Below are 10,651 nucleotides of genomic sequence, written 5' to 3'. Positions count from 1 at the left end.
GCTTATTCAGCTAGATCTTAAGACAAGATGATCCTTTGCTGGTGGCTGGACTTGACAGGTAAGTGCTCTTGCGAAAGTCTCTAATTGCCTAATACTCCCAATTAGGTAGCCATGTTTATCCAATAATTGGTCCATGCCTGATGATAATCCTTTCCATAAGTATTGCAGTTCAGTTGGTTGGTTTACTGGCTTAATGTCTCCTTTAATCGCTGCCAGTGCGATAACACAAAGGGGTGGCCTGCATCCCCCTCTAGTAGGACAGGTCACATCCAGACATTGTGAGGGGGTGGCCTGCATCCCCTCTGGTGGGACAGGCCACGTCCAGACATTGTGAGGGGGTGGCCTGCACTCCCCTCTGGTGGAACAGACCACGTCTAGATGACACCAGTAGGTGGCCTGCATCCCCCTTTAGTAGGACAGGTGCTTAGCCATTTTGTACATTCCCTGGAACGGACAGGGGAGTTGGGCAGGGAAGTCTACAGTCTTCTTCAGTCAATGTGGATTTCAGGATATGATATTCCTTTGTCAGGCAATTATGGCCCCACTGGGTCACTCCAAACTTTGAGCTTAAGATTTGTGTTGGCACCTGGGCTTTTACAGGTTAAATATACTGATAATTTACTGACAAATGCTCTGCTTATAATTAATACAAAAACTGGATATTTAAAAAAAAAAAAAAATTTAAACCTCACCCCAAATTTTCTTCAAATTAATTGATAGAAAATTTTCTCATATTATGTTTCATCTGTGCTATGTACACTAAAAAGCTTATTGAATGTTTCAAAATCAAAGGGTTTTTGTCCCCGGCTTTGTTAACATCGATACTGGACAGCAATACAGATGTGTCATGGCACATGCTAAGATAAGAAAAAATCCTATAAACCTTTTAACATTAAATCAATAGTCCAAACATTGCTTATATTAGAACTGTTGACAGGAACCTTGTTTCAGTCTTGTTTGATGCTTCTCCTTATCAAAAGAGAAACATGAAATGCCTTTTTTTTTTTGTGGGTGGGTGGGGGGGGGGGGGGGGGGGGAGGGATTCATGATTCACATTCAAAAATATTTGGATTCACATGCATTCAGAAATTTTTTTGATTGGAAGTTGTTTCTGTTGGACTGTTTGATAAAAGAGTTGTTGCTTTAAAGTTTCATAATGATAATATAAGATTCTTTACACATACACATTTTAGCGGAAATTGCATTTTAGTGGTTTTCATGCTAGAAGCATTACAGTAAGTTATGAAAAATGTAAACTTTGTTTAACAACAATTGCAAAACGAGTTATATAATTTTTGTTCTTCGAGCTGAATTTACATAATCAAACTTTGCTGTCTCAAACATTGATAATGAGAACACCCTGTTTAACTCCAATGAAAATTCAGCTCCAAGAACAAAAATTATACATAAAACATCCACAATTAACTTGAACACTCACGATATCTTTGTTTCATGGCCACACTGAGGTAATAAGGTTAATGGGTATAAAATGTTGGGTGTGCTAATCTGATAATTTGGTAATATACAGAAAATTTGAGTGCTAAAATTAGTATGTTTATATAATCATTGCCATGGTAACCCTAAATGATTGGTGTCTGTGATTGGTTGTTACCTTCATAACAATGCATAGTTCATTTACTGTTCGTGAAGAGATGTTGTTAAACTATTAGATAGCTTTGGTTGAGATTCTCAAAGTGCAGTTAACTAAACTCATATACAGCATAGAGATACGACGGACAAGTTGTTAAAAAGGTTCTTATCATATCATTTAATTAATGAAAATCTGTGAATTACCTATACTTGGCTGGGAGTATAGGAAGAGACTGAAGATTTCTTAATATTTTGTAAAGTTATTTTGAAATAGAAATTTTATAATCACCTTTTGAACAATTGGGGCCAGGTTGCTTGTGGAAAATAAGACTCCAATGATGTGTTGCTTTAGTTGATTAATTTCTCAGGTGCAGTATAACGAATCTGATATAAGGATGCTTTGGGGAAATAAATTTCCAAGGAACCATATGGTATATGAAGGTACCAGGTTGTTGTGTGAAAATGGACGTTTGGTTTAGTTTTGATTATGCATGAACATCCTATCAACAGCTATGGATAATTGGCGAAGCCAGACAATGGTTTGATATGAGGGTCAGTATGGGTACAATGCAGTAAATTTGACTTTTGTATTGCACTCGTCCCGGCCTTTGTACCACATCAACTGACCAAGATGAAATACTAACAGTGCTGTGTCCAGTGTACGTACCCTTAATGAAACTCTCCAGGGCTTTTTCTCACTGGTTGGGGAAATTACATTTTTGTCTCATTTTGGGAAGAAAATTGGTGAATTGGAAAAGATTTTTTACAGGAGTTCAATTGGGAATGGGGCCCATTAACGGCCCCAAAAAGCCCTGCTCTTGTTGTAAAACCGGTGCCTACAGCCATTTGAAGCATGGAAAATGAAATGTACCCAAAAACACCATTCAAACTATACAGATGATACCTAAATAAGACACATGTGTAACAGTTTCGGTGTAAACCTTCGACTAAATAGGACACATGACGTGTAACAGTTTCAGTGTAAACCTTCGACTAAATAGGACACATGACGTGTAACAGTTTCGGTGTAAACCTTCAACTGAGTAGGTCACATGTAACAGTTTATCAGTTTGGTGTTGTAAGGAATTAGGTTAGAAATGTCTTTTTAATCTCCTGTAACAATCAATTTGACTAATTTGTCAGGCAAATGAGAACCAGCTAGAACACTGAATGGAAACTAGAGAAACATAGCCGTATATTGTCATTACAAATCACCTTGTCGCCAAACATGCATATACAGGCTCATATATATTGTAATTAAGTACTCCAGTACCGTGCTAAATCACTCTTGTTTTCCCTGATATTGCAGAGCATTTAATCTAGGTAAAGTTCACAGAGGTGCAGCAGATTTTTAGTAGGTTTGATAAAAGGCCTTGTTTGGTTCAAAATCAAATAAGCTATTTAAGCATTAAATCCATCAGGTCAGTGACTGTAAGAAATTTAAATCTGTCTTACAGTCAAATAAAATTTAAACTGGTTTTCAATTTTAAGCGTGGGTGATTACCATGAAATTTTACTTTTACAACTCTGGTAGATATCATGTTCCTGGTAGTAATTTTCCTGTCCTAAGGCCATTATTAATTGAAATAGAAATATCATAATACAAATGAAGGGGGAAATGAAATGGGGGAGGGGTCAGGAAGCTTGTACATGGGCAGTTCTATAAAATGTGTATGTGATTTTAACCACAACACAACACCACCACTTCTGTATAAATTACATCTTAATATAAAATGTCGAGTTATACTTCTTGCTTTGTATTCCTCTATCTTAAAAGTGTGATTTTGCAAAATGATTACAAATTTGAAAATGATATTTATCCTCCCCAATTTCATACCAACCGTTACTGGTAACTTCTGCAGGCAGATTGCTGGAAAAAAATGTAGGAAAAAACATTTGAAAAAAGGGGAGAGGGGGAGTGTTTTCAAATTAGCACATAAAATTGTTTAATTGTTGCTAACACAATGGAATTGTATAACATTGATTCCATTAAGGGGGGGGGGGGGGTCTTGAATTGAAATACAGTCTGTATAGTCAAACCTCATTATTTCTAAGACATTTGGATCATTAACAAACTTTGTGAAGTCTGAAGTATTCAAGGTAAAAAGTTATTTGATGTAGAATTTTTACTGTTGGGACTAAAATTGTACTGAAACTTGGTCCTTGAGTTATCAGGTCGAGATAACGAAGTTTGACTGGAGTTTAAAATGTTTATAACTTTAAAAAATACATCTGATGACACAAAGTATCTTTTTCACACCAAGTTGGGTGGAACAGAGACACTAGAAATGAAAATTAATTTATACTGGTGTCCTTAAAGTAAGTTAAAAAGGAAACTCGACAAAAGGAAATTCAGTTCAAAAGGAAAGCAGATAAAACTCCAGTACAATTGCAGGTATGGGGGTAAAATGAAAAATCTGTGATGTGAAAATATTGTTTACATACAAAGAAATCTGTTTCATTGAATATCTTTGAAGGAGAAATGGAACATGCCTTAATTTGAAAATGGTTGATATGTCAAATATAGGCACATACTGGTGTTAGCTGTCGTTAAAAACAAGATTTTTCGTTCTGGTCTGGTGAGAGGGTAAATACATTACTACACTGGGGTATATTTTGTATATATGATATTGCCGTGGTGAATGAGTTATTAAAAAAACAACCTGCACGGAATGGCTGAATATTCATTTAAATTTTTCCATTGATTGAGAAAGAAAATTCTGCCATAAATTTGTACAAAGTAAGATTGTGCTATTTGTGTGGTTTAAGTTTTACTGCATATGGGTGGGACAGTATGGTAGATTTGGCATAACCAGAGCATCGTGGTACAATTGTGGTTTATTTTACACATTTCCTTTTCACATCAATAAGATATTTAAACTGAATATATTGTTGGTTGAACTTGTTCGAGCATGTTTAGATAATTTCTATGTTTGTAGAATTTCTACAGTAACTCTCTGATGCAGAAGACCAAATTCTCTTCACTGGTCCTATTGACGAAGCTTTGTAAGAAAATACATTTGGAGATTAAAAAAAGTCAACAAATTTCTTGTTTTTCTCATAAATAAGATTTGAACTGATAAAGCTGAAAGATCCTGTTGAAGCAAGTCTGTTGTAATTTTTGTGGTTAACTTCCTGATCCAAACATCTTTACTAGTCCATACCTGTTTACCTTCCGCTGGTCAAACTCATTCTGTGAGAAACATCATTTACCCTATAAAGTGCATTTCACAAGGTTGTATAAGGAGCTTTCCTCATCAATAATGTGTAAAAACAGAATGCTTCTACCTGTTTTTGAAAGCTTGTTGGATTTTTAAGGCCACTTTTCCTGATGAAGAAATAATTTATGCTTTGACCTTTGGTTCAAAAGAATGTTGCAATTTGGCAACTTGATGAAATTTGTGTATTTGAAAGTACAGTGTACATGTAGTGAGAGTCAGGATACATTATGTAGTTTAAAGTGCATCCATCTGCATGCATGATCGCTTTCTCCTTCCATTGATTTCCCTGATACGTTGTATTGTTGATAACTGAATAAATTTTAATTTGCATTTGATTTATTTGCACTAAATTTGCAGTCTAATCTACCTTAAACATCATCTCTATCTATGAAGCTATTATTTAGGGCCGGAACTTACTTGTTGTACAGATGTAATTATTTTAGTAATTTAAACTTTGTTAGTATTGTCAGCCTATGAAATACTCTCCTCACTCTTACACTCTTTTAATTGTTATTGTTATAAGTAATTAAGGTCCTATCATTACAAACACAATAGTCATCTTTTGTCTGAGCCCTTGAGTGGCGATTCATTTTAGACTTTGTATAAAGGTCATTTTATAAAAGTCACTTTTCTTTGCTTCCTTCAGTGGCCCTTCAATGTAACCTCTATATAACAGTCACCTTTCTATAAAATTCTGGGCCTTGAGTGGCCATTCTATTGAACCTCTGTATAAAGGTCACCTGTCTATAAAAATCACTTGTCTGGGCCCTTGAGTGGCCCTTCAATTGAACCTCTGTATAAAGGTCAGTGGTCTGATGACCGTTTTTCTCAGCTTTTTTGGCGCTTGTACACAGATTTCACTGTGATTTTGGAGAGAGTATATATATTTTTTCAATTGCATGATTAAAAAAGCTTTAATTGTATGATTCAAAAAGCATGTAGGTTCTTTGGCTTATGATTAATGTGGTATAGTTGATAATTAGATCATTCTCAGTCAGAATTTGTATAATTATGGATGTTAACATTATGTATTCTGTTCATTTGTTCGAATTTCATTATCACAACAAATGTTTTTCAAAGGTTTGCCATAGACTTGAGCTGAAATTAAACTGCGGTAATTATTTAGCTTTTATCAAACATACAAAGGTCATAAAATTCCACAATACATCTCACTGTGGGTTTTGAGAATAATTGAATTTAAACGCTGATTTGAATATTTCTGATAAAAAATGATAATTGACAGGTCTATTTGGGTTTAAATGTTGTCCTTAATGTTTTGGATAAATAATTGATAGGTCTATTTCGAATTTAAAGGTGCAATTATGGAATCCATGTTAAAAGTACATTTGTAATCGGATGTACAACAAATTCGCTCAATATAATACTGAGCCAAGAATTCATGTTGAATTTTATCCATCATTAATTATACCTTTAGCAAAAATAAATCTTACATATTTGCCATATATATTTGAGCTTAACATTAAATGTGTTATTTAAGGATATGAATAATGATATTCATACTTTTAAACATTTTCCAATTTAGGAGGGAGACTTTATATATTAAGACATAAATCATCTGTAAATTTTCTTTATTATTCATAATTTTTAAAATTTTGTTAATTCAAAAGGAATAATCTAGAATGAATTCAGTTATAATCATTAAACATATTGAAGTGCTTTATGTCGCCCCTCTGTACATCAAGCCTAAATGTTAACTTCCAGTAAAATCTAAAACGAAATATCAATTGTAATCAGAAAATCCAGAATGAAATATCGGTTATAATCTGAAAATCCAGAATGAATTATCCATTATAATAAGAAAATCCAGAATGAAATATCAGTTAATCAGAATGTCTAAATATTGAAATACTTTGTCTCCCGTCTTTACGTCAATCCTAAATGTTAACTTCCAGTAAAATCCAGAATGAATTATTCTTTACGTCAATCCTAAATGTTAACTTCCAGTAAAATCCAGAATGAATTATCAGTTACAATCAGAAAGCCTTGATATTGAAATACTTGTATCCCTCCTCATTACATTAATTATATTAATTATATATGTACATGTGTAAGTCTAAAATCTTAAGTTACCATTCTAACAGGGATAACTCTGGAGGAGGCCTTGGGGCCATTTGCCCCATATTTTCCAAAATGGCCCACCAAAACTCACTTTCTTCAATTTTCTATGTTTTGGCCCATATATGATTCCTGAAATCTTGTCAAAACCATATCTTATGGAGATATGGCCCCTCCTTGTGACTAATCAAATTTCCTATACCTTGAAGCCTTACCAGCTTTATCATGTCTCCTGTTCCTTTAGCTTTACTATCTGTTATAGAGTCTCCTATTTATACCTTTTAGTTTTAAAATACCAGCTGTTACCTAGAATAAGTGTACAGAACTGATAGATCCTGAAACTTCTTAAAAAATGAAAACAAGATTGATGATCCAATTTGATCTCCATTCATTGAGCGTGGTTTACCTTCAGATCAAGTCTATAGATTGCCTCTATTATGTGGTGATGTGATACCGTATATATTTGACCTAGAGCAGAAGTGTTGAAAAGTTTTTCGATTTAATCGTTTTATTGCTATGTCTTGTACATGTTCTATCATCAATAGCTGTCAGAGGCAGATTGAATGGAACACTGACTACTTCTCAAAAAGAGCCAGACAATAAAATACATAGAATAAAAAGTCAAACAATACATAGAATAAAAAGTCAAACAATACATAGAATAAAAAGTCGGACCATATAGATACATATATTACCATGCGATATGGAAAGGGCCTGAAAATAGTATTTTCTCTTCTTTTCTTTCTTCTTCTTCTTAGATTTTGATGTGATTATGATAAGGGCCTGAAAATAGTGTTCTTTTCTTTCTTTCTTTCTTTCTTTTTCTTCTTAGATTTCTATTTGATTATGGTAAGGACTTGAAAATTTGTTATAGGAAGGGGCTGAAAATGGTATTTTCTCTTCTTTTCTTTCCTTCGATTACCATGTGATTATGGCAAGGGCCAAAGTGGTCAAACTTGTGTCAAATGGACATGTCCTTTCAAGTGGTGTAGTAAAATCTGATTTTTTTAGGAACCACAAGTCACAATTGTAACAATTCTTGTTATCGCTAATCCTCAGAAAGTACTGAAGGGATCTTTCTCAAATTTCATATGTAGGTTCCCCTTGGTGCCTTGTTATGCATATTGCATTTTGAGACCGATCGGAAAACAACATGGCCGACAGGCAGCCATCTTGGATTTTGACAAGTGAAGTTTGTTATCATTATTTCTGAGAAAGTACTGAAGGGATCTTTCTCAAATTTCATATGTAGGTTCCCCTTGGTGCCTAGTTATGCATATTGCATTTTGAGACCAATCGGAAAAACAACATGGCCGACAGGCAGCCATCTTGGATTTTGATGATTGAAGTTTGTTATCGCTATTTCTGAGAAAGTACTGAAGGGATCTTTCTCAAATTTCATATGTAGGTTCCCCTTGGTGCCTAGTTATGCATATTGCATTTTGAGACCAATCGGAAAACAACATGGCCGACAGGCAGCCATCTTGGATTTTGACAATTGAAGTTTGTTATCGCTATTTCTGAGAAAGTACTGAAGGGATCTTTCTCAAATTTCATATGTAGGTTTTCCTTGGTGCCTAGTTATGCATATTGCATTTTGAGACCAATCGAAAAACAACATGGCCGACAGGCAGCCATCTTGGATTTTGACAATTGAAGTTTGTTAATGCTATTTCTCAGGAAGTACTGAAGGGACCTTTCTCAAATTTCATATGTAGGTTCCCCTTGGTGCCTAGTTATGCATATTGCATTTTGAGACCAATCGGAAATCAACATGGCCGACAGGCAGCCATCTTGGATTTTGACGATTGAAGTTTGTTATCGCTATTTCTGAGAAAGTACTGAAGGGACCTTTCTCAAATTTCATATGTAGGTTCCTCTTGGTGCCTAGTTATGCATATTGCATTTTGAGACCAATCGGAAAACAACATGGCCGACATGCAGCCATCTTGGATTTTGATAATTGAAGTTTGTTATCGCTATTTCTGAGAAAGTACTGAAGGGATCTTTCTCAAATTTCATATGTAGGTTCCCCTTGGTGCCTAGTTATGCATATTGCATTTTGAGACCAATTGGAAAACAACATGGCCAACAGGCAGCCATCTTGGATTTTGTCAATTGAAGATTGTTATCGCTATTTCTGAGAAAGTACTGAATGGATCTTTCTCAAATTTCATATATAGCTTCCCCTTGTTTGAAAAGTACTAGAGGGATGTTTCTCAATGTACACAGATTAGTAAAAAGGAAGGGAAAAAAAGAGAAAAGATCAATCTGACATGGAACCTATAAAGATCGTTCAATGGTGGGCGCCAAGATCCCTCTGGGATCTCTTGGTTTTTTTTAGTTTGCACTGTCAGTTACTTGTTGTTTCTGCAACCTGTCCTGAACTCTCATCTACAAATGCCAAATTTGGCTCCTGTTTCATACATCTTGTACCATTTATAGAGTTATTGCCCTTTGATAACTGTATGTTTGGCATAGTTGGTATGTTTCATTACCTCCCGAGTGGATAGATTACCATAATATACTGCAATTAGAATTTCATCATATAATAAAATGTTAATTTCCAGTTGTTGCATGAGTAGTGAAAATGTTCTTTGAAAACATATTTAAACATTCATTTACCTAAATGATGTGGAAATATTAGATATGAACAACGTAACCTCAAAACTTGACTGTTTTTGTGATAATTTTATGAAGCATAATAAGAATTCTAGAATAAGGTAATTTTAGTTATTTCTATACCAGTTATGGCCTTAATATGGCAATGGAATTGAATTCATAGGCATTTTAATAACAGCATCCCCTAAATCTATCCATTGTAATGCTGAATGATGAAAAAATATATATATTGATATTCCAATATCAAAATTTACGGGAATTAACTTTTAACAACAGATCTCAGTTTAAGTGTAAATTGCGGTTGAATATTGTAAATCAATGATAGAATTGAATTGTGGTTATATATGGGTGTAGTTTATTTGTACTGGGGCATAATAGCTCTGTTTATGTTGAATAGTAAAAATTGCTGGATCTATCATAACCACAAACAAAAATGCAATGCAGCTCTATAGGTAAAGACAAACTCATTGAAACCCACAAACTGTGTAATGCATCTAGCTCTATAAAGATATTTTTAAATAAAAATAAATGAAAGGAATTAATATATAACAGGAAAAGAAAAAAAATGTCAATAAAAGAAGTTTAGTCAGCATGAAATTGAGAACACTTCAGGAATTCATGTAAAACTTTTCATTTTACATGAACGTATCATAAGGCTAAAAATAAAATAAAATATTTATAGATTTAACTGATTTATTGTTATTGATTTAGGTTCATCAAGTTTCTGTAAAGATGGGAGAGTATCTTGTCTGGTACAATTTAATTTAGTTGATGAAGCTAACTATGCTTTAATAGAAATTATAGCATGGTCATGTGTAGATATCACATGTCATTGGCTATTATATCTTACCAGGATGCACAATATAATCTTGCGGCAAATAATAAATAATAAAAACATGTTTTAGACTTAGAATTATTCAAATAAAGGAGATTAATTTTGACAGAGTAAATAATTAAAATACAGCAGTTATGGAAAAGATATATCCGCACATTATATGTTATAAATCAATCTTCTTCGTCCAGATGGAAGATCACACCCATGAATTTTAATGTTGAAGGGAATGAGTACGCCAGAGAAAACCAGAGGTTGCGATAAATAGTTCTTGTGGTCCATCAAAAGAGTACTGTATCATACCCTTACA

This window comes from Pecten maximus, chromosome 17 (genome assembly GCF_902652985.1).
Source record: "Pecten maximus chromosome 17, xPecMax1.1, whole genome shotgun sequence".
NCBI classification, from domain to species: domain Eukaryota; kingdom Metazoa; phylum Mollusca; class Bivalvia; order Pectinida; family Pectinidae; genus Pecten; species Pecten maximus.
The sequence above is the reverse complement of the archived record's forward strand: the minus strand, read 5'-3'. Positions refer to the sequence as shown.